Source organism: Pseudorca crassidens, chromosome 2 (assembly GCF_039906515.1).
Source record: "Pseudorca crassidens isolate mPseCra1 chromosome 2, mPseCra1.hap1, whole genome shotgun sequence".
In the NCBI taxonomy this organism is placed as follows: domain Eukaryota; kingdom Metazoa; phylum Chordata; class Mammalia; order Artiodactyla; family Delphinidae; genus Pseudorca; species Pseudorca crassidens.
The window spans coordinates 35,335,120-35,362,136 of NC_090297.1; the positions used below are offsets into that span (position 1 = coordinate 35,335,120).

The 27,017-nt window shown below is 37.9% G+C and overlaps 1 long non-coding RNA gene across 2 annotated transcripts in view; it reads left to right on the forward strand.

Annotated features, from left to right (window-relative positions):
- The window catches only part of LOC137210374 (uncharacterized), a 79,806-nt gene that overhangs the window by 35,678 nt on the left and 17,111 nt on the right, over window positions 1-27,017 (forward strand). The gene's annotated exons all lie outside the window — the stretch shown is intronic.

The following is a 27,017-nucleotide window of genomic DNA, read 5'->3' on the forward strand; positions in this document are numbered from 1 at the left end:
TACCCTGAGAAAACCATAATTCAAAAGGAGTCATGTACCCAATGTTCATTGCAGCTCTATTTACAATAGCCAGGACATGGAAGCAACCTAAGTGTCCATCCACAGATGAATGGATAAAGAAGATGTGGCACATATATACAATGGAATATTACTCAGCCATAAAAAGAAACGAAATTGAGTTATTTGTAGTGAGTTGGATAGACCTAGAGACTGTCATACAGAGTGGTGTAAGTCGGAAAGAGAAAAATAAATACCATATGCTAACACATATATATGGAATCTAAAAAAGAAAAAAAGAGGTTCTGAAGAACCTAAGGGCAGGACAGGAATAAAGACGCAGACATAGAGAATGGACTTGAGGACATGGGGAGGGGAAGGGTAAGCTGGGAGGAAGTGAGAGAGTGGCATGGACTTATATAAACTACCAAATGTAAAATAGATAGCTAGTGGGATATAGCTGCATAGCACATGGAGATCAGCTCGGTGCTTTGTGACCACCTAGAGGGGTGGGAGGGAGGCACAAGAGGGAGGGGATATGGGGATATATGTGTATGTACGTATAGCTGATTCACTTTGTTATATAGCAGAAACTAACACACCGTTGTAAAGCAATTATACTCCAGTGAAGATGTTAGGAAAAAAACATAGTTCCAGCACTGTTTATTGAAAAGATTATCCTTTCTCCAAATTTGCATTTGCATCTTTACAAAATAAGTTTACCACGGTGTCAGTCAATTTCTGGACTCAATTCTGTTCCATTGATCTATATGCCTGTCCTTTTGCCATTACCACACAGACTTGATTACAGTATCTTTGAAGATCTTGAAATGAGGTAGTGGAGTTCTCCAACTTGCTTTTCATTATGGTTTTTAGTGAACAATATTTTGGCCTTCTTGATTTTCTCAGTTGTATCATTGTTTTCTATTTCAGCAATTTTGGCTCTTTTCCTTATTATTTCTTTCCTTCTCCATTAGGCTTATTCTATTGTTCTTTTTTCTAATTTCTAAATTAGACGGTTAGCTCATTTACTTTTAGCTTTTCTTCTTTTCTTCTACAAGTTTCTGCATAAAATCTATAAATGTCCCTCCAGGTTTCTCTTTAGCAGCATACTACAAGTTTTGATATGTTGTATTTATTTTGTATTTTTATCTAAGTATGTCCTTATTTACATTTTCATCTCTTCTTTGATCCAGCAATTATTCAGAAGTATGCATTTAAATTTTCAAATTTATGGGATTTTTAAAACTTTTTATGTAATTGCATTATGGTCAAAGAATGTGGTTTAAGTGGTGTTAATTCTCTTAAATTTATTGACTTAATATATGATTTAGCACATGATCAGTTTTATAAATATCCAATGTATGCTTCAAAATAGTTTATATATTTTTATTCTCCAGTTGTTGGGTGCAATGTTTTAATTGTGTTCATAAGATCGAACTATTAATTGTCTTATTTAAATCTTCTGTATCTTTACTGATTTTCTGAATGTTCAATCTTTAAAATTTTAATAAGTTTCTGTTGAAAATCTTCCATATGAATAACAAATTAAGTAGTATTATATTATGGCCCAAAGTATAAAATAAATATACATGGGTCCATACTGATATAAATGATTGAATAAGTAAATAGATGGAGGAGAAGAGAGAAATCTCCCTTGCAGAATTCTAAATAATTTATGTAGATACTCTGCCCTCAGAAAAGGGAAGTATAATTCCTTATTCCTTTATTTGATACTCTGCCCTCAGAAAAGGGAAGTATAATTCCTTATTCCTTTATTTGATACTCTGCCCTCAGAAAAGGGAAGTATAATTCCTTATTCCTTTATTTTTTTTAAACATCTTCATTGGAGTATAATTGCTTTACAATGGTGTGTTAGTTTCTGCTTTATAACAAAGTGAATCAGCTATACATATACATATATCCCCATATCTCCTCCCTCTTGCGTCTCCCTCCCACCCTCCCTACCCCACCCCTCTAGGTGGTCACGAAGCACCGAGCTTATCTCCCTGTGTTATGTGGCTTCTTCTCACTAGCTATGTATTTTACATTTGGTTGTATATATAAGTCTATGCCATGCTCTCACTTCGTCCCAACTTACCCTTCCCCCTCCCCATGTCCTCAAGTCCATGCTCTACGTCTGCGTCCTTATTCCTTTAGTTTGAGGTGCACATGGTGACTTCATTCCAAAGAGTAGAGAATTGACGGGAAGGAAAAAGAGTAACTTTACAGTGGAGAAACCTGATAAACATTAACTCAGCCAGGTGATCAAGGTCAACATCAACAGCTATATAAGTCACATTGATAGTATGTACCCTGGATATGATATGGTGAGAATGGTACTTTACCTCTGTGGGCTTCCTCTCAAATACATTACCAGTCTAATCATGAGAAAACATTAAATCGTTTCCAATAAAGGAGTAACCTACAAAATACTTGACTGGTACTCCTCAAAATAGTCAAGGTCATCAAAAACAGGGAAAGTCTGAGAAACTGTCACAACCAAGAAGAGCCTGCCTAAGGAGACATGACAACTAAATGTAATGTGGTATCCTGGACGGGATTCTGGAACAGAAAAAGGACATTAGGTAAAAACTAAGGAAATTTGAATAAACTACTTTATTTAATAATAATGTATCAATATTGGTTCATTAATTATAACAAATGTACCATACTAATATGTTAATAACAAGGGAAACTGGGTGAGGGGGTATATAAGAAATCTCCGTACTATCTTTTTAAGTTTTGTGTAAAGATAAATCTGTTCTAAAAAATAAAGTCTATTTGGAAAAAAAATCTTCCACAATTATAATGGATTTATCGATTCTTCCTTATAATTTTATTGATTTTTGCTTAATATAAAGTTATGTCATATATATGTAATGCATATATATTTAGAAATGTTATCTAAATCTATCTATGTATATATATTTAGAAATGTTATCTCTAGTGTGTTTAATATTTTATCATCTTTATCTGATGGTTTTTATTCTTGGTATGTTTTTTTGCCTTAAAGTCTGCTTTGTTTGATATTAATCTAGCTATGCCAGCTTTCTTTTGCTTACTGTTTGTTACATGTTTTTCCATCTTATTACTTCCAACCTTTCTTTGTCCTTATGTTTTAGGTGTGTCTCTTGTGAATAACATGTAACTGGATTTTATTGGGTTTTCTTTGTTTGTTTCTTTTTTTTTTTTTTTTTGTTTCTTAATATAAGCTGACTAATCCTTTACTTTATTGTGATTATATAAATAGTTGAAATAATTTCTACTCTTATCTGTGCTTTCACTTTCTCTTCCTACCTGCACACATATATCTGCATGTATCTACCCCTTCTTACAGTGGCGTACTGGAAAAAGTTTAACCACCAGCTCTCTAAATATAGTTCTGATATCAATGTTGGTTTATATTTTCATTGACATTAATAAGCACATCTTCTTTGCTAAACTAGATAATAGTTTCAAATATGAAAAGGCTATTCCCTCAATATTTTGTGCTATTCCCAATATAATGGCTGCAGACACAACATACTTTTAAGTTTAACCTGTGTTAACATTTTTCTTCATCACTTTCTTGAGTCTGGATTATCAACAAAACAATAAACCAAGCCCTGACTTGTATTGTTTCCTGATTTCTGGGTGTAATCATCCTATCATGGCTCCTTTCAAGCTACCAACATGACATTACTAAATATAGAGTTTGAAAACAATGAGCAATAGCACACATAGTATTTCCACCAGACAGATGGAATAGATGTGAATAACTTCAAGAGCACAGGTAATAGTAAAATAATTATGAAGTGATGAATTTTGAGTATTTATTACCTCTGTTATTAATAAACTTTGTATATTTAATTGTAAGTTATCTATGTTAATATCTAATCATAGCTATGGTTAAGAACTGGTTCACATAATTCCTGAAAATTTAACAGTTGGCTCTCAGGAGCCAGTACAGGATGTCTCCAGCACACCACTTCTTGCCTTCTTTTGGATTTTTTTTTTCCTCTACTAGTTTTGAAAGTATACACTTCATTTATATGCTTTTAGTAGTTACTCTAAACATTTTAACATTTATATTTAACTTTAAAAGTCTACAGTTAGGGCTTCCCTGGTGGCGCTGTGGTTGAGAGTCCGCCTGCCGACGCAGGGGACACGGGTTCGTGCCCGGTCCAGGAGGATCCCACATGCCGCGGAGCGGCTGGGCCCGTGAGCCATGGCCGCTGAGCCTGCACGTCCGGAGCCTGTGCTCTGCAACAGGAGAGGCCACGACAGTGAGAGGCCTGCATACCACAAAAAAAAAGTCTACAGTTAATATCTATATCATCCTCCCAATCAATTCATGGATCTTGTGATATTTGAACTCCAGTCACCCTATTTCAGACCTATGTCCTATTGTTGTCCTTGTTGTTCTGTATGTTAGATCTGCCTCGTTATCTTTAACCCGATGAATTAGATATTATTAACAAATTTTTACAACGTTTTATTTTTAAATTTATTCACGTTTTTCATGTTCTTGCCTCACAATTTTTTTCTTGCATTCAAGGCATTTCTAGGATTGATTTCCTTCTGCCAATGTACATCCAGTGATAAGCAGTAAAGTGGGGGTGAGGGGATCCCTGATTTGTAGTCAATAAGTGTACTCCCACCACAGCCTATTTCAAGCTACCAATGTAACATCACTGAATGTGGACGTAGGAAGAGACAGTAGAATTTTGCAGGCTCCAGCACACCACTGAATTCGGTTTTTCTTTTCCCTTCTTCCCTACTTCCTTCCTTTTCTTCCTTCCTTCCTTGCTCCCCCCCATCCTTTCTTACCTTTTTTTACATTTTTATTGAGATATAATTGGCATGCAATAAACTGTATAAATTTAAAGTGTACAGTTTGATAAGTTCTGATATTACCATCACCACAATCAAGATAGTGAACTACCCATCCCCCACAAACATTTCCTCATGACCCTTGGTGATCACTCCCTCCCACCCCTACTTACCCCTGCCTCATCCCTAGGCAAGCACTAATCTGTTTTTCTGTCACTAAAGATTAGCTTGCATATTCTAGAGTTTCCACCAGCAGTGAATGAGCGTCTCGTTGCTCCATTTTCTCAGCAACACTTGATGTAGTCAGTCTCTTTAAATTGTAGCCCTTCTGGTGGGTATGTAGTAGTATCATTGAGGCTTTCACTTACATTTCACTCATGACTACTGAAGATGAGTATTTCATCTAAAGGTGCTTAACCTTTAGCATCTTCTTTAGTCAATTGAAGGTAAATTCCTCTGTTTTTATTTGTCCAGAAATACCTTTATTTTGCCCTCTCTTTTGTGTTTTTGTTTTTTGGGTTTTTTTATTTTAACATCTTTATTGGAGTATAATTGCTTTACAATGGTATGTTAGTTTCAGCTTCACAACAAAATGAATCAGTTATATATATACATATGTTCCCATATCTCTTCCCGCTTGCGTCTCCCTCCCTCCCACCCTCCCTATCCCACCCCTCCAGGCGGTCACAAAGCACCGAGCTGATCTCCCTGTGCTATGCGGCTGCTTCCCACTAGCTATCTACCTTACGTTTGGTAGTGTATATATGTCCATGCCTCTCTCTCGCTTTGTCACAGTTTACCCTTCCCCCTCCCCACAGCCTCAAGTCCATTCTCTAGTAAGTTTGTGTCTTTATTCCTGTTTCACCCCTAGGTTTTTCATGACATTTTTTTTCTTAAATTCCATATATATGTGTTAGCATACGGTATTTGTCTCTCTCTTTCTGACTTACTTCACTCTGTATGACAGACTCTAGGTCTATCCACCTCATTACAAATAGCTCAATTTCGTTTCTTTTTATGGCTGAGTAATATTCCATTGTATATATGTGCCACATCTTCTTTATCCATTCATCCGATGATGGACACTTAGGTTGTTTCCATCTCTGGGCTATTGTAAATAGAGCTGCAATGAACATTTTGGTACATGACTCTTTTTGAATTATGGTTTTCTCAGGGTATATGCCCAGTAGTGGGATTGCTGGGTCATATGGTAGTTCTATTTGTAGTTTTTTAAGGAACCTCCATACTGTTCTCCACAGTGGCTGTATCAATTTACATTCCCACCAACAGTGTAAGACGGTTCCCTTTTCTCCACACCCTCTCCAGCATTTATTGTTTGTAGATTTTTTGATGATGGCCATTCTGACTGGTGTGAGATGATATCTCATTGTAGTTTTGATTTGCATTTCTCTAATGATTAGTGATGTTGAGCATACTTTCATGTGTTTGTTGGCAATCTGTATATCTTCTTTGGAGAGATGTCTATTTAGGTCTTCTGCCCATTTTTGGATTGGGTTGTTTGTTTTTTTGTTATTAAGCTGCATGAGCTGCTTGTAAATTTTGGAGATTAATCCTTTGTCAGTTGCTTCATTTGCAAATATTTTCTCCCATTCTGAGGGTTGTCTTTTGGTCTTGTTTATGGTTTCCTTTGCTGCGCAAAAGCCTTTAAGTTTCATTAGGTCCCATTTGTTTATTTTTGTTTTTATTTCCATTTCTCTAGGAGGTGGGTCAAAAAGGACCTTGCTGTGATTTATGTCATAGAGTGTCCTGCCTATGTTTTCCTCTAAGAGTTTGATAGTTTCTGGCCTTACATTTAGGTCTTTAATCCATTTTGAGTTTATTTTTGTGTATGGTGTTAGGGAGTGATCTAATCTCATACTTTTATATGTAGCTGTCCAGTTTTCCCAGCACCACTTATTGAAGAGGCTGTCCTTTCTCCACTGTACATTCCTGCCTCCTTTATCAAAGATAAGGTGACCATATGTGCGTGGGTTTATCTCTGGGCTTTCTATCCTGTTCCATTGATCTATATTTCTGTTTTTGTGCCAGTACCATACTGTCTTGATTACTGTAGCTTTGTAGTATAGTCTGAAGTCAGGAAGCTTGATTCCTCCAGCTCCGTTTTTCGTTCTCAAGATTGCTTTGGCTATTCGGGGTCTTTTGTGTTTCATACAAATTGTGAAATTTTTTGTTCTAGTTCTGTGAAAAATGCCAGTGGTAGTTTGATAGCGATTGCATTGAATCTGTAGATTGCTTTGGGTAGTATAGTCATTTTCACAATGTTGATTCTTCCAGTCCAAGAACATGGTATATCTCTCCATCTATTTGTATCATCTTTAATTTCTTTCATCAGTGTTTTATAATTTTCTGCATACAGGTCTTTTGTCTCCTTAGGTAGGTTTATTCCTAGATATTTTATTCTTTTTGTTGCAATGGTAAATGGGAGTGTTTTCTTGATTTCACTTTCAGATTTTTCATCCTTAGTGTATAGGAATGCCAGAGATTTCTGTGCATTAATTTTCTATCCTGCTACTTTACCAAATTCATTGATTAGCTCTAGTAGTTTTCTGGTAGCATCTTTAGGATTCTCTATGTATAGTATCATGTCATCTGCAAAGAGTGACAGCTTTACTTCTTCTTTTCCGATTTGGATTCCTTTTATTTCCTTTTCTTCTCTGATTGCTGTGGCTAAAACTTCCAAAACTATGTTGAATAACAGTGGTGAGAGTAGGCAACCTTGTCTTGTTCCTGATCTTAGTGGAAATGCTTTCAGTTTTTCACCATGGAGGACGATGCTGGCTGTGGGTTTCTCATATATGGCCTTTATTATGTTGAGGAAAGTTCCCTCTATGCCTACTTTCTGCAGGGTTTTTATCATAAATGGGTGTTGAATTTTGTCAAAAGCTTTCTCTGCATCTATTGAGATGATCATATGGTTTTTCTCCTTCAATTTGTTAATATGGTTTGCACATTGATTGATTTGCGTATATTGAAGAATCCTTGCATTCCTGGAATAAACCCCACTTGATCATGTTGTATGATCCGTTTACTGTGCTGTTGGATTCTGTTTGCTAGTATTTTGTTGAGGATTTTTGCATCTATGTTCATCAGTGATATTGGCCTGTAGTTTTCATTCTTTGTGACATCCTTGTCTGGTTTTGGTATCAGGGTGATGGTGGCCTCGTAGAATGAGTTTGGGAGTGTTCCTCCCTCTGCTATATTTTGGAAGAGTTTGAGAAGGATAGGTGATAGCTCTTCTCTAAATGTTTGATAGAATTCGCCTGTGAAGCCATCTGGTCCTGGGCTTTTGCTTGTTGGAAGATTTTTAATCACAGTTTCAATTTCAGTGCTTGTGATTGGTCTGTTCATATTTTCTATTTCTTCCTGATTCAGTCTTGGCAGGTTGTGCCTTTCTAAGAATTTGTCCATTTCTTCCAGGTTGTCCATTTTATTGGCATAGAGTTGCTTGTAGTAATCTCTCATGATATTTTGTATTTCTGCAGTGTCAGTTGTTACTTCTCCTTTTTCATTTCTAATTCTATTGATTTCAGTCTTCTCCCTTTTTTTCTTGATGAGTCTGGCTAATGGTTTATCAATTTTGTTTATCCTTTCAAAGAACCACCTTTTAGTTTTATTGATCTTTGCTATCGTTTCCTTCATTTCTTTTTCATTTATTTCTGATCTGATTTTTATGATTTCTTTCCTTCTGCTAACTTTGGGGTTTTTTTGTTCTTCTTTCTCTAATTGCTTTAGGTGCAAGGTTAGGTTGTTTATTCGAGATGTTTCCTGTTTCTTAAGGTAGGATTGTATTGCTATAAACTTCCCTCTTAGAACTGCTCTTGCTGCATCCCCTAGATTTTGAGTCATCGTGTCTCCATTGTCATTTGTTTCTAGGTATTTCTTGATTTCCTCTTTGATATCTTCAGTGATCACTTCGTTATTAAGTAGTGTATTGTTTAGCCTCCATGTGTGTATTTTTTACAGATCTTTTCCTGTAATTGATATCTAGTCTCATAGCGTTGTGGTCGGAAAAGATACTTGATACAATTTCAATTTTCTTAAATTTACCAAGGCTTGATTTGTGACCCAAGATATGATCTATCCTGGAGAATGTTCCATAAGCACTTGAGAAAAATGTGTATTCTGTTGTTTTTGGATGGAATGTCCTATAAATATCAATTAAGTCCATCTTGTTTAATATATCATTTAAAGCTTGTGTTTCCTTATTTATTTTCATTTTGGATGATCTGTTCATGGGTGAAAGTGGGGTGTTAAAGTCCCCTACTATGAATGTGTTACTGTCAATTTCCCCTTTTATGGCTGTTAGTATTTGCCTTATGTATTGAGGTGCTCCTATGTTGGGTGCATAAATATTTACAATTGTTATATCTTCTTCTTGGATCGATCCCTTGATCATTATGTAGTGTCCTTCTTTGTCTCTTGTAATAGTCTTTATTTTAAAGTCTATTTTGTCTGATATGAGAATTGCTACTCCAGCTTTCTTTTGGTTTCCATTTGCATGAAATAGCTTTCTCCATCCCCTTACTTTCAGTCTGTATGTGTCTCTAGGTCTGAAGTGGGTCTCTTGTAGACAGCAAATATATGCGTCTTGTTTTTGTATCCATTCAGCCAATCTGTGTCTTTTGGTGGGAGCATTTAGTCCATTTACATTTAAGGTAATTATCGATATGTATGTTCCCATTCCCATTTTCTTAATTGTTTTGGGTTCGTTATTGTCTTTTCCTTCTTTTGTGTTTCTTGCCTAGAGAAGTACCTCTAGCAGTTGTTGTAGAGCTGGTTTGGTGGTGCTGAACTCTCTCAGCTTTTGCTTGTCTGTAAAGGTTTTAATTTCTCCATCAAATCTGAATGAGATCCTTGCTGGGTAGAGTAATCTTGGTTGCAGGTTTTTCTCCTTCATCACTTTCAATATGTCCTGCCAATCCCTTCTGGCTTGCAGAGTTTCTGCTGAAAGATCAGCTGTTAACCTTATGGGGATTCCCTTGTGTGTTATTTGTTGTTTTTCCCTTGCTGCTTTTAATATGCTTTCTTTGTATTTAATTTTTGACAGTTTGATTAATATGTGTCTTGGCATATTTCTCCTTGGATTTATCCTGTATGGGACTCTCTGTGCTTCCTGGACTTGATTAACTATTTCCTTTCCCATATTAGGGAAGTTTTCAACTATAATCTCTTCAAATATTTTCTCAGTCCCTTTCTTTTTCTCTTCTTCTTCTGGAACCCCTATAATTCGAATGTTGGTGTGTTTAATGTTGTCCCAGAGGTCTCTGAGACTGTCCTCGGTTCTTTTCATTCTTTTTTCTTTATTCTGCTCTGCATTAGTTATTTCCACTATTTTATCTTCCAGCTCACTTACACGTTCTTCTGCCTCAGTTATTCTGCTATTGATCCCATCTAGAGTATTTTTCATTTCATTTATTGTGTTGTTCATCATTGTTTGTTTCATCTTTAGTTCTTCAAGGTCCTTGTTAAATGTTTCTTGCATTTTGTCTATTCTATTTCCAAGATTTTGGATCATCTTTACTATCATTATTCTGAATTCTTTTTCAGGTAGACTGCCTATTTCCTCTTCATTTGTTAGGTCTGGTGGGTTTTTATCTTACTCCTTCATCTGCTGTGTGTTTTTCTGTCTTTTCATTTTGCTTATCTTACTGTGTTTGGGGTCTCCTTTTTGCAGGCTGAAGGTTCGTAGTTCCTGTTGTTTTTAGTGTCTGTCCCCAGTGGCTAAGGTTGGTTCAGTGGGTTGTGTAGGCTTCCTGGTGGAGGGTACTAGTGCCTGTGTTCTGGTGGATGAGGCTGGATCTTGTCTTTCTGGTGGGCAGGTCCACGTCTGGTGGTGTGTTTTGGGGTGTCTGTAGACTTATTATGATTTGGGGCAGGCTCTCTGCTAATGGGTGGGGTTGTGATCCTGTCTTGCTAGTTGTTTGGCATAGGATGTCCAGGTCTGTAGCTTGCTGGTGGTTGAGTGAAGCTGGGTGCTGGCGTTGAGATGGAGATCTCTGGGAGATTTTCACCATTTGATATTATGTGCAGCTGGGAGGCCTCTTGTGGACCAGTGTCCTGAAGTTGGCTCTCCCACCTCAGAGGCACAGCACTAACTCCTGGCTGCAGCACCAAGAGCCTTTCATCCACACGGCTCCTTAATTTGGGATGATTCGTTGTCTATTCATGTATTCCACAGATGCAGTGTACATCAAGTTGATTGTGGAGCTTTAATCCGCTGTTTCTGAGGCTGCTGGGAGAGATTTCCCTTTCTCTTCTTTGTTCTCACAGCTCCCAGGGGCTCAGCTTTGGATTTGGCTCTGCCTGTGCGTGTAGGTCGCTGGAGGGCGTCTGTTCTTTGCTCAGACAGGACGGGGTTAAAGGAGCCGCTGATTCGGAGGCTCTGGCGCACTCAGGCCTGGGGTAGGGAGGGTCACGGAGTGCGGGGCGGGCCTGCGGCGGCAGATGCCGGCCTGACGTTGCCAGCCTGAGATGCGCCGTGCGTTCTCCCGGGGGAGTTGTCCCTGGATCCCGGGAACCTGGCAGTGGCGGGCTGCACAGGCTCCCCAGAAGGGGGGTGTGAACAGTGACCTGTGCTCGAACACAGGCCTCTTGGTGGCGGCAGCAGCGGCCCTAGCATCTCATGTCTGTCCGCAGTTTTAGCCGCGGCTCGCACCCGTCTCTGGAGCTCCCCTAAGCCGCGTTCTTAATCCCCTCTCCTCGCGCACCAGGAAATAAAGAGGGAAGAAAAAGTCTCTTGCCTCTTCGGTAGGTCCAGACTTTTCCCCGGACTCCCTCCCGGCTAGCCGTGGCGCACTAACCCCCTGCAGGCAGTGTTCACGCCGCCAACCCCAGTCCTCTCCCTGCGCTCCGACCGAAGCCCGAGCCTCAGCTCCCAGCCCCGCCCGCCCCGGCAGGGGAGCAGACAAGCCTCTCGGGCTGGTGAATTATGGTCAGCACCGATCCTCTGTGCGGGAATCTCTCCGCTTTGCCCCCCGCACCGCTGTTGCTGTGCTCTCCTCCGCGGCTTCGAAGCTTTCCCCCTCCGCCACCCACAGTCTCCGCGCACGAAGGGGCTTCCTAGTGTGTGGACACTTTTCCTCCTTCACAGCTCCCTCCCGCTGGTGCAGGACCCATCCCTATCCTTTTGTCTCTGTTTATTTTTTTCTTTTGCCCTAACCAGGTACGTGGGGGGTTTCTTGCCTTTTGGGAGGTCTGAGGTCTTCTGCCAGCGTTCAGTAGGTGTTCTGTAAGAGTTGTTCCACGTGTAGATGTATTTCTGGTGTATCTGTGGGGAGGAAGGTGATCTCCACGTCTTACTCTTCCGCCATCTTCCCGGAAGTCCTCTGCCCTCTCTTTTGAAAGAAAATTTTGCTGAGCATATAATTAAACAACAATTACTTTCTCCCAGCACTTTGCAGTTTGTATCCTCCCATTTTCTGAGTTCCACTGTGGCTGTTGAAAAGACAGCTTTCAGTCTAATTCTTGGCCCCTTGTAATGATCAATTTTGCTCTTTCTTTATCTTATACAGATGTATATTTCTTTTTATTTATCCTCTTTGAGAATTGTTTGTCTTTCTGAATCTCATACTGATAATTGACACCTCTCATCTGTTTTGGAAATTCTCAGTGACAATCTCTGATTATTGCAGCTCCCCTTCTTTCTGGAATTCCTGTTACGTTTATGGTAGGCTTTTTCATTCACTCCTCCTGATCTCTTAATCCTTCACATTTTTGCTACCTTTGTTTCTTATTAATGCATTCTGGGTAGTTTCCTAGATGTATCTTCTCCTTCCACCTGAGTATAATTTCCCTCTTTTTATTTTTTCCCATTTTATTTTTAATTTCCAGAAGTTCTATTTGGTTTGTTTTCAACTCTGCATAATTCCTCTTGATGGTCACTTTCTCCTTTGCCAAACTTTTGATGTCTTTTGTATTTCCTTAAGCATATTAAATAAGTCTTTTATATTCTGTACCTGATCATTCTAGTAGCTATCATATGTACAGGTCTGATTCTGCTAGGTATTGTTTCTGCCGATTCACACAGGGAGTGTCTTATTAACTCCTATGTTTGAGGATTTTTTAAATGTGTGTGAACTCATATTCTTTGAAAATGTATCTGTGGGAATTGAGGCCTGGGTGAAAATGAGTTCCTCTGTGGAAAAATCTCGCATTGTTGCTTCTGCCAGGTAGTTTAGTGCACTGCAAACCCAGAATCACTTTAACTAAGTTTGGGGCTTGAGGGTTTTTTCTGATGCACACTTATGAGACATCACTTCCAAGTGAGCACAGCCCCAGGTTTGGAGACGGGTATCCACATTGCCTTTTTTCTGTTGGCAGCATTTTTTTTTTTTTTCAGTTCAATCACTTTCCTAGTTCACACTCAGGGAATTCCAGCTTTACGTGTTTTCAATCCAAACTCCCTGCCCTCTTAGGCTTCAACCCCTATCCTCTGCATTTTGCTAGGCCATCAGGGATTGGCAGGTGTCACCAGGCAAGTACCAGCTCCAGCTGGACTTTTTCTGGAGTGGAGCTCTCTTCTTGTCTCTGACAATTTCCCTTTCTTTTCTGACATCGCCTTGCCTTTAAAAAGAAAGATGCTTTTCTGTATTTCATCCAGCATTTTAAGTGCTCTATACTAGGAGGTTTCTCCAGACAGCTATTGCTAGAAATACACTATTTATATTTTTACCCATCTGGAATTTAATTTAATACGTGGTGTGAGGCAGAGGTCTAAGAACTCTGCCACCATTTTTACTGTTCCTCCTTTTTCTTCAGAAATGGTATCTGTAAATCAACTTTTTAAACAATATTTCTTCCCTATTTTCTGTTGCTTATTGCCAGCTGGATATCTAAAAGAGTCATAGAAACCTACATTTAAGTGAAATATTCCTAAAATAAAAAACTGTAATACTATTGGCTCCTTTAGTGGCTCTGGGTTTTTTACTCCTATGTATTTCTTTATGAATAAACCCAAAATCTATATAACAAAGTTTATTGGTTCTTTTCCCTTTTTTATTTTATTTTTAAACATCTTTATTGGGGTATAATTGCTTTACAATGGTGTGTTAGTTTCTGCTTTATAACAAAGTGAATCAGTTATACATTTACATATATCCCCATATCTCTTCCCTCTTGCTCCCTTTTTAAAATAAATTTATTTATTTTATTTTATCTATTTTTGGCTGCATTGGGTCTTCCCTGTTGCGTGCAGGCATTCTCTAGTTGTGGCAGCGGGGGCTACTCTTCGTTGAGGTGCGTGGGCTTCTGATTGCAGTGGCTTCTCTTGTTGCGGAGCACAGGCTCTAGGCACGCGGGCTTCAGTAGTTGTGGCACAGGGGCTCAATAGTTGCGGTTCACAGGCTCTAGAGTGCAGCCTCAGTAGTTGTGGTGCACGGGCTTAGTTGCTCCACGGCATGTGGGATCTTCCCGGATCAGGGCTCGAACCTGTGTGCCCTGCATTGGCAGGCGGATTCTTAACGACTGCACCACCAGGGAAGCCCAACAAAGTTTTTTCTAACAATCCAATTTCATCATTTGATTAGAGGGAAAAGGGAGCTAGGTCTTTTGGTATACAGATAAGCAAAAGCAGGTTAACAACATTTTGCATTTTTAAAAAATCACAAATTTTAACAAAGAAAGAATTCATAACTTGGACTCTCAAAACTATAAATCATACTGGAATAGGATTATCATCAGTTTAAAGGCCAAGACAACCTGAGATTCGTTCACAAGGGGAAGTAGAAGGACGTGCGCTCACTCTCTCTTGCAAGAGCACCGGAATCACAACTAACTGCTGAACAATCATCAACAGGAAGACACTGGAACTCACCAAAAAAGGTACCCCACATCCAAAGACAAAGGAGAAGCCACAATGAGACGGTAGGAGGGGCACAATCACAATAAAATCAAATCCCATAACTGCTGGGTGGGTGACTCACAAACAATTATACCACAGAAGTCCACCCAGTGGAGTGAAGTGCAAATCAAAACTACAATGAGGTATCGCCTCACACTGGTCAGAATAGCCATCTTCAGAAAATCTACAGACAAAAAATGCCGGAGAGGGTGTGGAGAAAAGGGAACCCTCTTGCACTGTTGGTGGGAATGTAAATTGATACAGCCACTACGGAGAACAGTATGGAGGTTCCTTAAAAAACTAAAAATAGAACTACCATACGACCCAGCAATCCCACTACTGGCATATACCCAGAGAAAACCATAATTCAAAAAGACACATGCACCCCAATGTTCATTGGAGCACTATTTACAACAGCCAGGACATGGAAGCAACCTAAATGCCCATCAACAGACGAATGCATAAAGAAGATGTGGTACATATATACAATGGAATATTACTCAGCCATAAAAGGGAACGAAATCGAGTTATTTGTAGTGAGGTGGATGGACCTAGAGACTGTCATACAGAGTGAAGTAAGTCATAAAGAGAAAAACAAATATTGTATATTAACGCATATATGTGGAATCTAGAAAAATGATACAGATGAACCGGTTTGCAAGGCAGAAATAGAGACACAGATGTAGAGAACAAACGTATGGACACCAAGGGGGGAAAGCGGGGGTGTGGGTCGGTGGTGGGTGGTGGGATGAATTGGGAGATTGGTATTGACATATATACACTAATACGTATAAAATAGATAACTAATATGAACCTGCTGTATTAAAAAATAAAATTCAAAAAAAATAAAAGTAAAGAAAAGAAAGACCAAGACAACTTTCTATCAGCTAAATTCATACCAATGGATGGAAAACAGAAGATGTTGCAAAATAATTTGCCGCATGTTTTTTCGTGTAAGTGGAGAGAATACACTGCTCAGCCCCAATCACATATAGACAGGCAAACATTAGAAAGAGAACATCTGTTGCAGTTTTCACAGCATAAATTTATATTTTCATTTATGTTAAATTGTTACTTGGGAAGCATATTCCCAAGGGAACAATAACTTCTAAAGCTCTATAAACAATTTTTTTATCTGATTAACTCTCAGCCAAGCTAAAAATATCAAAGAAGATCTCTGAACAAAGCTCTTTATTCAAAATATCAATCCCACTTAGAAGGAAAGAGATGAGGGGGGAAGTTAAATATATTTTTAAAGATGCTTTTTTATTTTAATCAGTGAATGCAACTCGTGGGGGAAGAAGATCTCCTGGTTCTTCAAATAAGGTAAAAATTTATGTACAATAAAATGCTCAGGTTTTAATGAGTTTTGACAAGAATATACATCCAAGTAATCATCACAATCAAAATAGTAAACATTTCCATTACACAAGAGCGTTTGCTCGTGCCCTGGTTCCAGTCATCCTCCCATCTTACCCAAAAGGTAAATACCACTCTCATTTCTATTGCCATAGCTTAGTTTGTCTCAATCAAACATTGGAAAACTTTTCTATAAAGGGACAGATAGTAAACATTTCAGGCTTTGCAGGGCACATACAATTTCTGTCACTACTGCTTCTCCTCCTTCTCCTTTACAGCCCTCTAAAAATGTAAAAACCATTCTTAATTCAAGGTTATACAAAAATGGGCACTGGGCTAGATTTGATCAATGGGCCACTGTCTAGAACCCCAGATATATGGAATCCTACTCTTTTGATCTGGCTTCTTTCACTTAACATACTTTTGAGCCAATCCATTTTATTGCATGTATCAATAATTTGTTCTTTTTATTGATTTTTGGATTTATTGATTTTCTGTATTTGTCTGTTTCTCTTTCATTTGTTTCCACTCTTATCTCTATTATCTCCTTTATCCTCCTTCCTTTGAGTTTAATTTGCTCTTCTTTTTTAGCATTTTAAGGTGGAAGCATACATAATTGATTTTAACACTTTGTTCTTTTCTAATATTAGCATTTAAAGCTATAAATTTCCTTCAAAGTGTTGTTTTAGCTGCATCCCCCAAATTTTGGTATAAGTTCATTCAGTTCAAAGTATTTTTGAATATCCCTTGTAATTTCTTATTGACTTCTGGCTTTAAAGGGTGTTCTTTAATATCCAAATGTTTGGGGATTTTGTAGTTTTTTAAAATTTATTTTTATTTGTTTCTAATTTAATTCCATGGTGATCACAGAACATATTCTGTATGGTTTCGGTCCTTTGAAATTCATTGAGACTTGTCTTAATGCCCAGCATATGGTCTACCTTGATATATGTTCCTTGTGCGCTTGAAAAGAAAGTGTACTCTGGAGTTGTATCAATGTTATATAAATGTCAATTAGGTCAAATTGGTTGACAACATTCAAATTTCCTGTATCCTTACTATTTTTACTGCACTTGTTTTATCAATTACTGAGAGGACACAACAATTTGAAATATGTATATGCACCTGTATCAGTCAACTTGGGCTGCCATAGCAAAATACCACAGATTGGGTGGTTTAAACAATAGGCCTTTATTTCTCACAGTTCTGGTGGCTGGGAAGTTCAAGATCACAGTAATAGAGCCCTCTTCCTGGCTAGTAGACAGCCAACCGTCTCGCTATATCCTCACATGGTAGAGAGAGAGTTCTAGTTTCTTCCTCTTGTTATAAAAACACGAATCCCATCATGGGGGCCCCACACTCATGACCTCATTTAAACCTAATTACCAAAATGCCCTACCTCCAAATACCAACACTTTGGGAATTAAGGCTTCAACACATAAATTTTGGGGAGACACAACATTTAGTCCATAATAGCACCTAACAATAGAGCTTCAAAATACATAAAGTAAAAATTGACAGAACTATCAGGAGAAGTGGTCAAATTCACAATTATTGGAGATTTCAGCACCATCTCTCCTGAAAAGTAGATCCTCTTATCATTAAGAAGTGACATCTTTATCTCTGATAATACTCCTTGTCTTAAAGTTTACATTTTCTTATATTAAAATGGCCACACCAACTTTCTTATACCTCCAGCCAAGATAGAGTACCAGGGATCAGATTTACCCCCTCACCTGAAACAGGCAAAATACATGAAACAAGTTTTCAATACACTGTACATCAGGCAAAAAAGAACAGTGATCCTGGACTTCCCTGGTGGTCCAGTGGCTAAGACTCCATACTCCCAATGCAGGGGGCCCAGGTTCGATCCCTGGTCAGGGAACTAGATCCCACATGCTGCAATTAAGAATTTGCATGCCACAACTAAAAATCCCACATGCCACAACTAAAAGATCCCACGTGCCACAACTAAGACCTAGTGCAGCCAAATAAAATAAATATTTTTTTAAAAAAGACAAAAAAAAAAGTGATCCTTGAGAATGGGAAACAAATGAGGTAAATCCTATGATTTCCCAAACTTACTGCCTTGAAAGAGTTTCTAGGCCATAGGATAAGTAGGGGGAACTTTGGCAGAACCTAGAGATGTCCTGTGTTGAGAGGATGGAACTGAGAGTCTGGAGACAAGGCAGCTAGAGTTTATACGACAGACTACAAAAGAGTGGAGAGCTGCACAGAGAGAGAACCCTGAAGATTTACAGAGGATCCCACTCCAGTATTCAGCAGATACACTGGTCAGTACATGTGTGTGAGGAAACTTCCCGAGGCTGGAGAAAGAACCATCCAAAAGGATTAGAGGGAGCAGTGCCTGGCACTCACACACAAGGCCAGACGGGAAAACTCTAAATTCACCAGGCATTGGGCAGAGTACTCAAGCATTGTGTAGAATGCCACAGGAGCAGGGGAAAATTAGCCTTGGACTGAGCATGGCTGCAGAGCCAGCCAATGAATCATAAAAGCAAGAGCTGCAAGGACCAAACTGTTTAAAAGTAACTTAGTTGCATCCCAGAACAAAGTTCAAGAAAAATTAAAAGGTCCTGCTTTTTTATATCTAGTCTGCCAATTTCTACCTTTTAATAAGGATATTTAGTCCATTTAAAGTTAATATAATTATGATATGGTTGGGTTTTAGTTAAACATACTGTTATTTGTTTTCTATGTATTCCCTGTGTTCTTTGTTCCTTTGTTCTTTCTTTTCTGCCTTCTTTTGGATTAATCAAGTATTTTTAGTATTCCATTTTTATCTTCTTCATTGGTATTTTTAAAAATAGAGTTTTATTGATATCTAATTCACATGTCATACAATTCACCTATTTAAAGTACAGTTGACCCTTGAATGACACGGGTTTGAACTTTGCAGGTCCACTTATATGCAGATTTTTCATGATCCCTGGTTGGTTGAATCCACGGGTGTGGAACCATGGATACAGAGGACCAAATGTAAATTTCTGTGTGGATTTTTTGACTCTGCAGGAACTAGTGTCCCTAACCCTTGTGTTGTTCAAAGGTCAATTGTATACAATTCAATGGTTTTTAGAATATTCACAGAGTTGTGCAACCATCACCACAAAAAATTTTAGAACATTTTCATTATTCCCCCCAAAAAACCCACATACCATTTAGCTCCTTCCCTCTGCTGCCAGCCCTCTTCTAGCCCTAGTCAACAACTAAACTACTTTCTGTCTCTAGAATTGCCTGTACTGGACATTTCATATAAATGGAATCATACAGTTTGTGGCTCTGGGTGTCTGGCTTCTTTCACTTAGCATAATGTTTTCAAGATTCGTCCACGTTGTAGCAAGGATCAGTACTTCATTCTTTTTTTTTTTTAAGTTCCGTCTTTTTTTTATATATATAATTTATGTTAACCCTCTTATTTATTTATTTATTTTTGGCTGTGTTGGATTTTCATTGCTACATGCGGGCTTTCTCTAGTTGCGGCGAGCAGGGGCTACTCTTCGTTGCAGTGTGCAGGCTTCTCATTGCGGTGGCTTCTCTTGTTGCATAGCATGGGCTCTAGGTGTGCAGGCTTCAGTAGTTGTGGCACACGGGCTCAGTAGTTGTGGCCTGTGGGCTCTAGAGCACAGGCTCTGTAGTTGTGGCACACAGGCTTAGTTGCTCCATGGCATGTGGGATCTTCCTGGACCACGACTCGAACCCGTGTCCCCTGCATTGGCAGGCGGATGCTTAACCACTGTGCCACCAGGGAAGCCCAGTACTTCATTATTTTTTATGGTGAAATAATATTCCATTGTATGGATAAGCCAGATTTTATGTATCCATTCCTCAGTTGATGGACACTAAGTTGTTTCCACTTTGGGGCTATAATGAATAATACTGCTATGAACATTTGTGTATACGTTTTTGTATGTATATATGTTTTCATTTCTCTTGGGCATATACCTAGGATTTTAAGTATTAGGTCATATGATAACCCATTGTTTATTCAAAAACTGCCAGATTGTTTTCCAAAGTGACCCATTTTACGTCACCTGCAATGTATAAGGGTTCCAGTTTTCCACATCCTCACCGATATTTCTTATTATCTGGGTTTTTTTTCTTATACCCTTCCTAGTGAGTGTGAAATGGTATCTCAATGGGGTTTTTTAAATTTTATTTTAATTTATTTTTTTATAGAGCAGGTTCTCATTAGTTATTCATTTAATGCATATTAGTGTATATATGTCGATCCCAATCTCCCAATTCATCACAGCACCACCACCACCCCCGCCCTTTCCCCCCTTGTGTCCATACGTTTGTCCTCTACATCTGTGTCTCTATTTCTGCCCTGCAAACCAGTTCATCTGTACCAGTTTTCTAGATTCCACATATATGCGTTAATATACGATATTTGTTTTTCTCTTTCTAACTTACTTCACTCTGTATGACAGTCTCTAGATCCATCCACATCTCTACAAATGACCCAATTTCATTCCATTCTATGGCTGAGTAATATTCCACTGTATATATGTACCACATCTTCTTTATCCATTCGTCTGTTGCTGGGCATTTAGGTTGCTTCCATGACCTGGCTATTGTAAATAGTGCTGCAATGAACATTGCGGTGCATGTGTCTTTTTGAATTATGGTTTTCTCTGGGTATATGCCCAGTAGAGGGATTGCTAGGTCGTATGGTAGTTCTATTTTTAGTTTTTTAAGGAACCTCCATACTGTTCTCCGTAGTGGCTGTATCAATTTACATTCCCACCAACAGTGCAAGAGGGTTCCCTTTTCTCCAAAGCCTCTCCAGCATTTGTTGTTTGTAGATTTTCTGATGATGCCAATTCTAACTGAGCATTCTAACTACAAAACCTCATTGTAGTTTTGATTTGCATTTCTCTAATAATTAGTGATGTTGAGCAGCTTTTCATGTGCTTCTTGGCATATGTATGTCTTCTTTGGAGAAATGTCTATTTATTTGGAGAAATGTCTATTTTGATAGGGATTGCATTGAATCTGTAGAATGCTTTGGGTAGTCTAGTCATTTTCACAATATTGATTCTTCCAATCCAAGAACATGGTATATCTCTCCATCTGTTGGTATCATCTTTAATTTCTTTCATTAGTGACTTATAGTTTTCTGCATACAGGTCTTTTGTCTCCCTAGGTAGGTTTATTCCTAGGTATTTTATTCTTTTTATTGCAATGGTAAATGGGAGTGTTTCCTTACTTTCTCTTTCGATTTTTCATCATTAGTGTATAGGAATGCAAGAGATTTCTGTGCATTAATTTTGTATCCTGCAACTTTACCAAATTCATTGATTAGCTCTAGTAGTTTTCTGATGGCATCTTTAGGATTCTATATGTATAGTATCATGTCATCTGCAAACAGTGACAGTTTTGCTTCTTCTTTTCCAATTTGTATTCCCTTTATTTCTTTTTGTTCTCTGATTTCTGTTCCTAGGACTTACAAAACTGTAAGTAGGACTTACAAAAATGTTGAATAAGAGTGGTGAGACTGGACATTCTTGTCTTGCTCCTGATCTTAGAGAAAATGCTTTCAGTTTTTCGCCATTGAGAATGATGTTTGCTGTGCGTTTGTCGTATATGGCTGTTATTATGTTGAGGTAGGTTCCCTCTATGCCCACTTTCTTCACAGTTTTTGTCATAACTGGGTGTTGAATTTTGTCAAAAGCTTTCTCTGTATCTATTGAGATAATCATATGGTTTTTATTCTTCAACTGGTTAATATGGTGTATCACATTGATTGATTTGCATATATTGAAAAATCCTTGCATCCCTGGGATAAATCCCACTTGATTATGGTGTATCACCCTTTTAATGTGTTGTTGGATTCTGTTTGCTAGTATTTTGTTGAGGATTTTTGAGTCTATATTCATCAGTGATATTGTTCTGTAATTCTTTTTTTTTGTAGCATCTTTGTCTGGTTTTGGTATCAGGGTGATGGTGGCCTCAATAGAATGAGTTTGGGAGTATTACTCCCTCTGCAATTTTTTGGAAGAGTTTGAGAAGGATGAGTGTTAGCTCTTCTCTAATTTAGTTTGATAGAATTCACCTGTGAAGCCATCTGGTCCTGGACTTTTGTTTGTTGGAATATTTTTAATCACAGTTTCAATTTCATTACTTGTGATTGGTCTGTTCACATTTTGTATTTCTTCCCGGTTCAGTCTTGGAAAATTATACCTTTCTAAGAATTTGTCCATTTCTTCCAGGTTGTCCATTTTATTGGCATAGAGTTGCTCGTAGTAGTCGCTTAGGATGCTTTGTATTCCTGCGGTGTCTGTTGTAACTTCTCCTTTTTCATTTCGAATTTTATTGATTTGACTCCTCTCCGTCTTTTTCTTGATGAGTCTGGCTAATGGTTTTTCAATTTTGTTTATCTTCTCAAAGAGCCAGCTTTTAGTTGTATTGATCTTTGCTGTTGTTTTCTTTATTTCTATTTCATTTATTTCTGCTCTGATCTTTATGATTTCTTTCCTTCTGCTAACTTTGGGTTTTGTTTGTTCTTCTTTCTCTAGTTCCTTTAGGTGTAAGTTTAATTGCTTATTTGAGATTTTTCTTGTTTCTTGAGGTAGGCTTGTATAGCTATACACTTCCCTCTTAGAACTCCTTTCGCTGCATCCCATAGGTATTGGATCATCGTGTTTTCATTGTCATTTGGCTCTAGGTATTTTTTGATTTCCTCTTTGATTTCTTCAGTGATCTCTTGGTTATTTACTAACGTTTTGATTAGCCTCCATATGTTTGTTTTTTACATTTTTACATTTTTTACGTTTTTTGTTTTTTACGTTTTTTTCCCTGTAATTCACTTCTAATCGCAAAGCGTTGGGGTCAGAAAAGATGCTTGATATGATTTCAATTTTCTTAAATTTACTGAGACTTGATTTGTGACCCAAGATGTGATCTATCATGGAGAATGTTCCATGCGCACTTGAGAAGAAAGTGTAATCTGTTGTTTTTGGATGGAATGTCCTGTAAATATCAATTAAATCTATCTGGTCTATTGTGTCATTTAAAGCTTGTGTTTCCTTATTAATTTTCTGTTTGGATGATCTGTCAATTGGTGTAAATGAGGTGTTAAAGTCCCCCACTATTATTATGTTACTGTCAATTTCCTCTTTTATAGCTGTTAGCAGTTGCCTTATGTATTGAGATGCTCTTATGTTGGGTGCGTATATATTTATAATTGTTATATCTTCTTCTTGGATTGATCCCTTGATCATTATGTAGTGTCCTTCTTTGTCTCTTGTAACATTCTTTATTTGAAAGTCCATTTTATCTGATATGAGTATTACTACTCCAGCTTTCTTTTGATTTGCATTTGCATGGAATATCCTTTTCCATCCCCTCACTTTCAGTCTGTATGTGTCCCTAGGTCTAAAGTGGGTCTCTTGTAGACAGCATATAGATGGGTCTTGTTTTTGTTTCCATTCAACAAGCCTGTGTCTTTTGGTTGGAGCATTTAATCCATTCATGTTTAAGGTAATTATCGATATGTATGTTCCTATGACCATTTTCTTAGTTGTTTTCGGTTTGTTTTTATAGGTCCTTTTCTTCTCTTGTGTTTCCCACTTAGAGAAGTTCCTTTAGCATTTGTTGTAGAGCTGGTTTGGTGGTGCTGAATTCTCTTAGCTTTTGCTTATCTGTAAAGCTTTTGATTTCTCCATCTAATCCGAATGAGATCCTGGTTGGGTAGAGTAATCTTGGTTGTAGATTCTTCCCTTTCATCACTTTAAATATGTCATGCCACTCCCTTCTGGCTTGTAGAGTTTCTGCTGAGAAATCAGCTGTTAACTTTATGGGAGTTCCCTTGTATGTTATTTGTCTTTTTTCCCTTGTTGCTTTTAGTAATTTTTCTTTGTCTTTAATTTTTGTCAGTTTGATTACTATGTGTCTCGGCGTGTTTCTCCTTGGGTTTATCCTGTATGGGACTCTCTGTGCTTCGTGGACTTGGGGGGCTCTTTCCTTTCCCATGTTAGGGAAGTTTTCGACTATAATCTCTTCAAATATTTTCTCGGGTCCTTTCTCTCTCTCTTTTCCTTCTGGGACCCCTATAATGCGAGTGTTATTATGTTTAATGTTGTCCCAGAGTTCTCTTAGGCTGTCTTCATTTCTTTTCATTCTTTTTTCTTTATTCTGTTCCGCAGCAGGGAATTCCACCATTCTATCTTCTAGGTCACTTATCCGTTCTTCTGCCTCAGTTAGTCTGCTATTGATTCCTTCTAGTGTAGTTTTCATTTTAGTTATTGTATTGTTCATCTCTGTTTTTTTGTTCTTTAATTCTTCTAGGTCTTTGTTAAACATTTCTTGGATCTTCTCGATCTTTGCTTCCATTCTTTTTCCTAGGTCCTGGATCATCTTCACTATCATTATTCTGTATTCTTTTTCTGGAAGGTTGCCTATCTCCACTTCATTTAGTTGTTTTTCTGGGGTTTTATCTTGTTCCTTCATCTGGTACATAGCCCTCTGCCATTTCATCTTGTCTGTCTTTCTGTGAATGTGGTTTTTGTTCCACAGGCTGCAAGATTGTAGGTCTTCTTGCTTCTGCTATCTGCCCTCTGGTGGATAAGGCTATCTAAAAGACTTGAGCAAGTTTCCTCAGTAGGGTTTTGATTTGCCTTTTCCTGATGGTTAAAGATGTTGAGATCTTCTCATGTGCCTATTGGCCGTTCATATATCTTCTTTGGAGTCTTTTGGCTTTTTACCTATACTTCTTTATGTTATTATTCAGTGGTTTCTCTAGGGATTACAGTATTCATCCATACCTTACCATAATCTATGCTCAATTAATATTACATCACATCATACATAGGATAGTATACAATGATATAATTCCATTTATACCTCATCCTATCTTCTGTGCTATATTTCATAAGAACAATATTTTATAAACCCCACAATACATTGTTACCATTTGCTTTAAACAGACAACTGAATTTTAAAGAATTTTTAAAATAAAAATAATTTTTTTATTTTTAAACATATATATTCCCTTTCTAGTACTCTTTATTCCTCCCTGGAGATCCAATTTTCCATCTGATAAAACTTTCTTTCCACCTGAAGATCTTCCTTTAGTACTTCTTGTAGTTAGTTTGTAGACCATGAATTCTTTCAACTTTTGCTTATCTGAAAGTGTCTTTATTTCACCATCCTTTTAAATATATATTTCACTCAATATAAAATTCCACTTTGACAATCTTTTTTCTTCCAGCATTTTACAAATATCATTTCATGTCTTCTGGAATTTTATTGTTTCTGATAAGAAGTCAGCTGACATTCTTATAATTGTTCCCCTGTGTCCTTTTTTTCTGGATGCTTTAAGATTTTTTTGTTCTTCAGCAATTTGACTATGATATATGTAGGTGTGATTTTCTTTGTATTTATCCATTTTGGGAATTTGTGACCTTCCCAGATTGGGTGTTCCTATTTATTTTTAATCAAATTTAAGACATTTTAAGGCAAAACTTCTCTAATTAGAATTCAGGGACTTCCCTGGTGGTCCAGTGGTTAAGACTCCTCACTTCCACAGCAGGGGGCATGGGTTAGATCCCTGGTCAGGGAACTAAGATCTGGCATGCTGCTTCTGTGGCCACAAAAAAAAAAAAAAAGAATTTAAATGTGTTTTCTCTTCCATTCTATTTCTCTTCTCATTATGAAACTCCAATTATATGGGTATTATCTTGTTGCTATCTCACATGTTATAGATAAGTTGTTCTTTCTCTCTTTTTTTTAAACCTTTTTTTCTCTCTGTGCTTCAGTCTAGATTATATATATTGACCTGTCTTCAAGTCCCCTAATATTTGATTCTGTTTTGTCCAGCCTTCTTATTTTTATTTGAGATGTATTTACATACCATAAAATTCACCTTTTTAGAGTGTACAGTTATTGGGTTGTTTTTTTTCAGTGTATTCAAAAAGTTGTGTGATCACCGTCATGATCTAATTCCAGAATGTTTTCATCACCTTAAGAAGAAATCCCATTGCTGTTAGCAGTCACTTTTTATTTTCCCTTTCCCCCATCTCTGGCAACTAATTTACTCTCTGTCTCTATAAATATGCCAATTTTTGACATTTTATATAAATAGAATCATAAAATATTTGGCTTTTTGTGCCTGGCTGCTTTTACTTAATCATATTTTTTCAAGGTTCATCCATGTTGTAATATGAATCAGTAATTCATTCCTTTTTTGTGCCTAAATAATATTACATTATGTGGATTTACCATATTTTGTTTATCCATTTATTAGTTGATGAACATTTGGGTTGTTCCCACTTTTTAGCTGTTATGAATTATGCTGCTATGAACATTCATATATACATTTTTATGTGGACATATGTTTTCATTTCTCTTAGGTATTTACCTAGGAGTGGAATTGCTGGGTCTTATGGTAACTCTGTTTAACTTTTTAATGAATTGCCAAACTGTTTTCCATGGCAGTTACACAATTTTATGTTCAGATCAGCATTGCATGAGGGTTCCAATTTCTCTGCAGCCGTGCCAACATTTGTTATTGTCCTTTAAAAATTATTATAGCTATCCTAGGGACTCCCCTCGTGGTGCAGTGGTTAAGAATCTGCCTGCCAATGCAGGGAACATGGGTTCGATCCCTGCTCTGTGAAGATCCCACATGCCATGGAGCAACCAAGCCCATGAGCCACAACTACTGAGCCTGCATGCCCTAGAGCCTGCGCACTGCAGCTACTGAGCCCATGCGCTGCAATTACTGAGGCCGGCGTGCTCCAGGGCCCACGTGCCACAACTACTGAGCCTGCATGCTGCAACAACTGAAGCCCACACACCTAGAGCCTGTGGTCCGCAATAAGAGAAGCCACTGCAATGAGAAGCCTGCGCACTGCAATGAAGAGTATCCTCTGCTCGCCGCAACTAGAGAAAGCCTCCACACAGCAATGAAGACCTAATGCAGCCAAAAATAAATAAATATTTTTAAAAGATAAAAATAAAATTA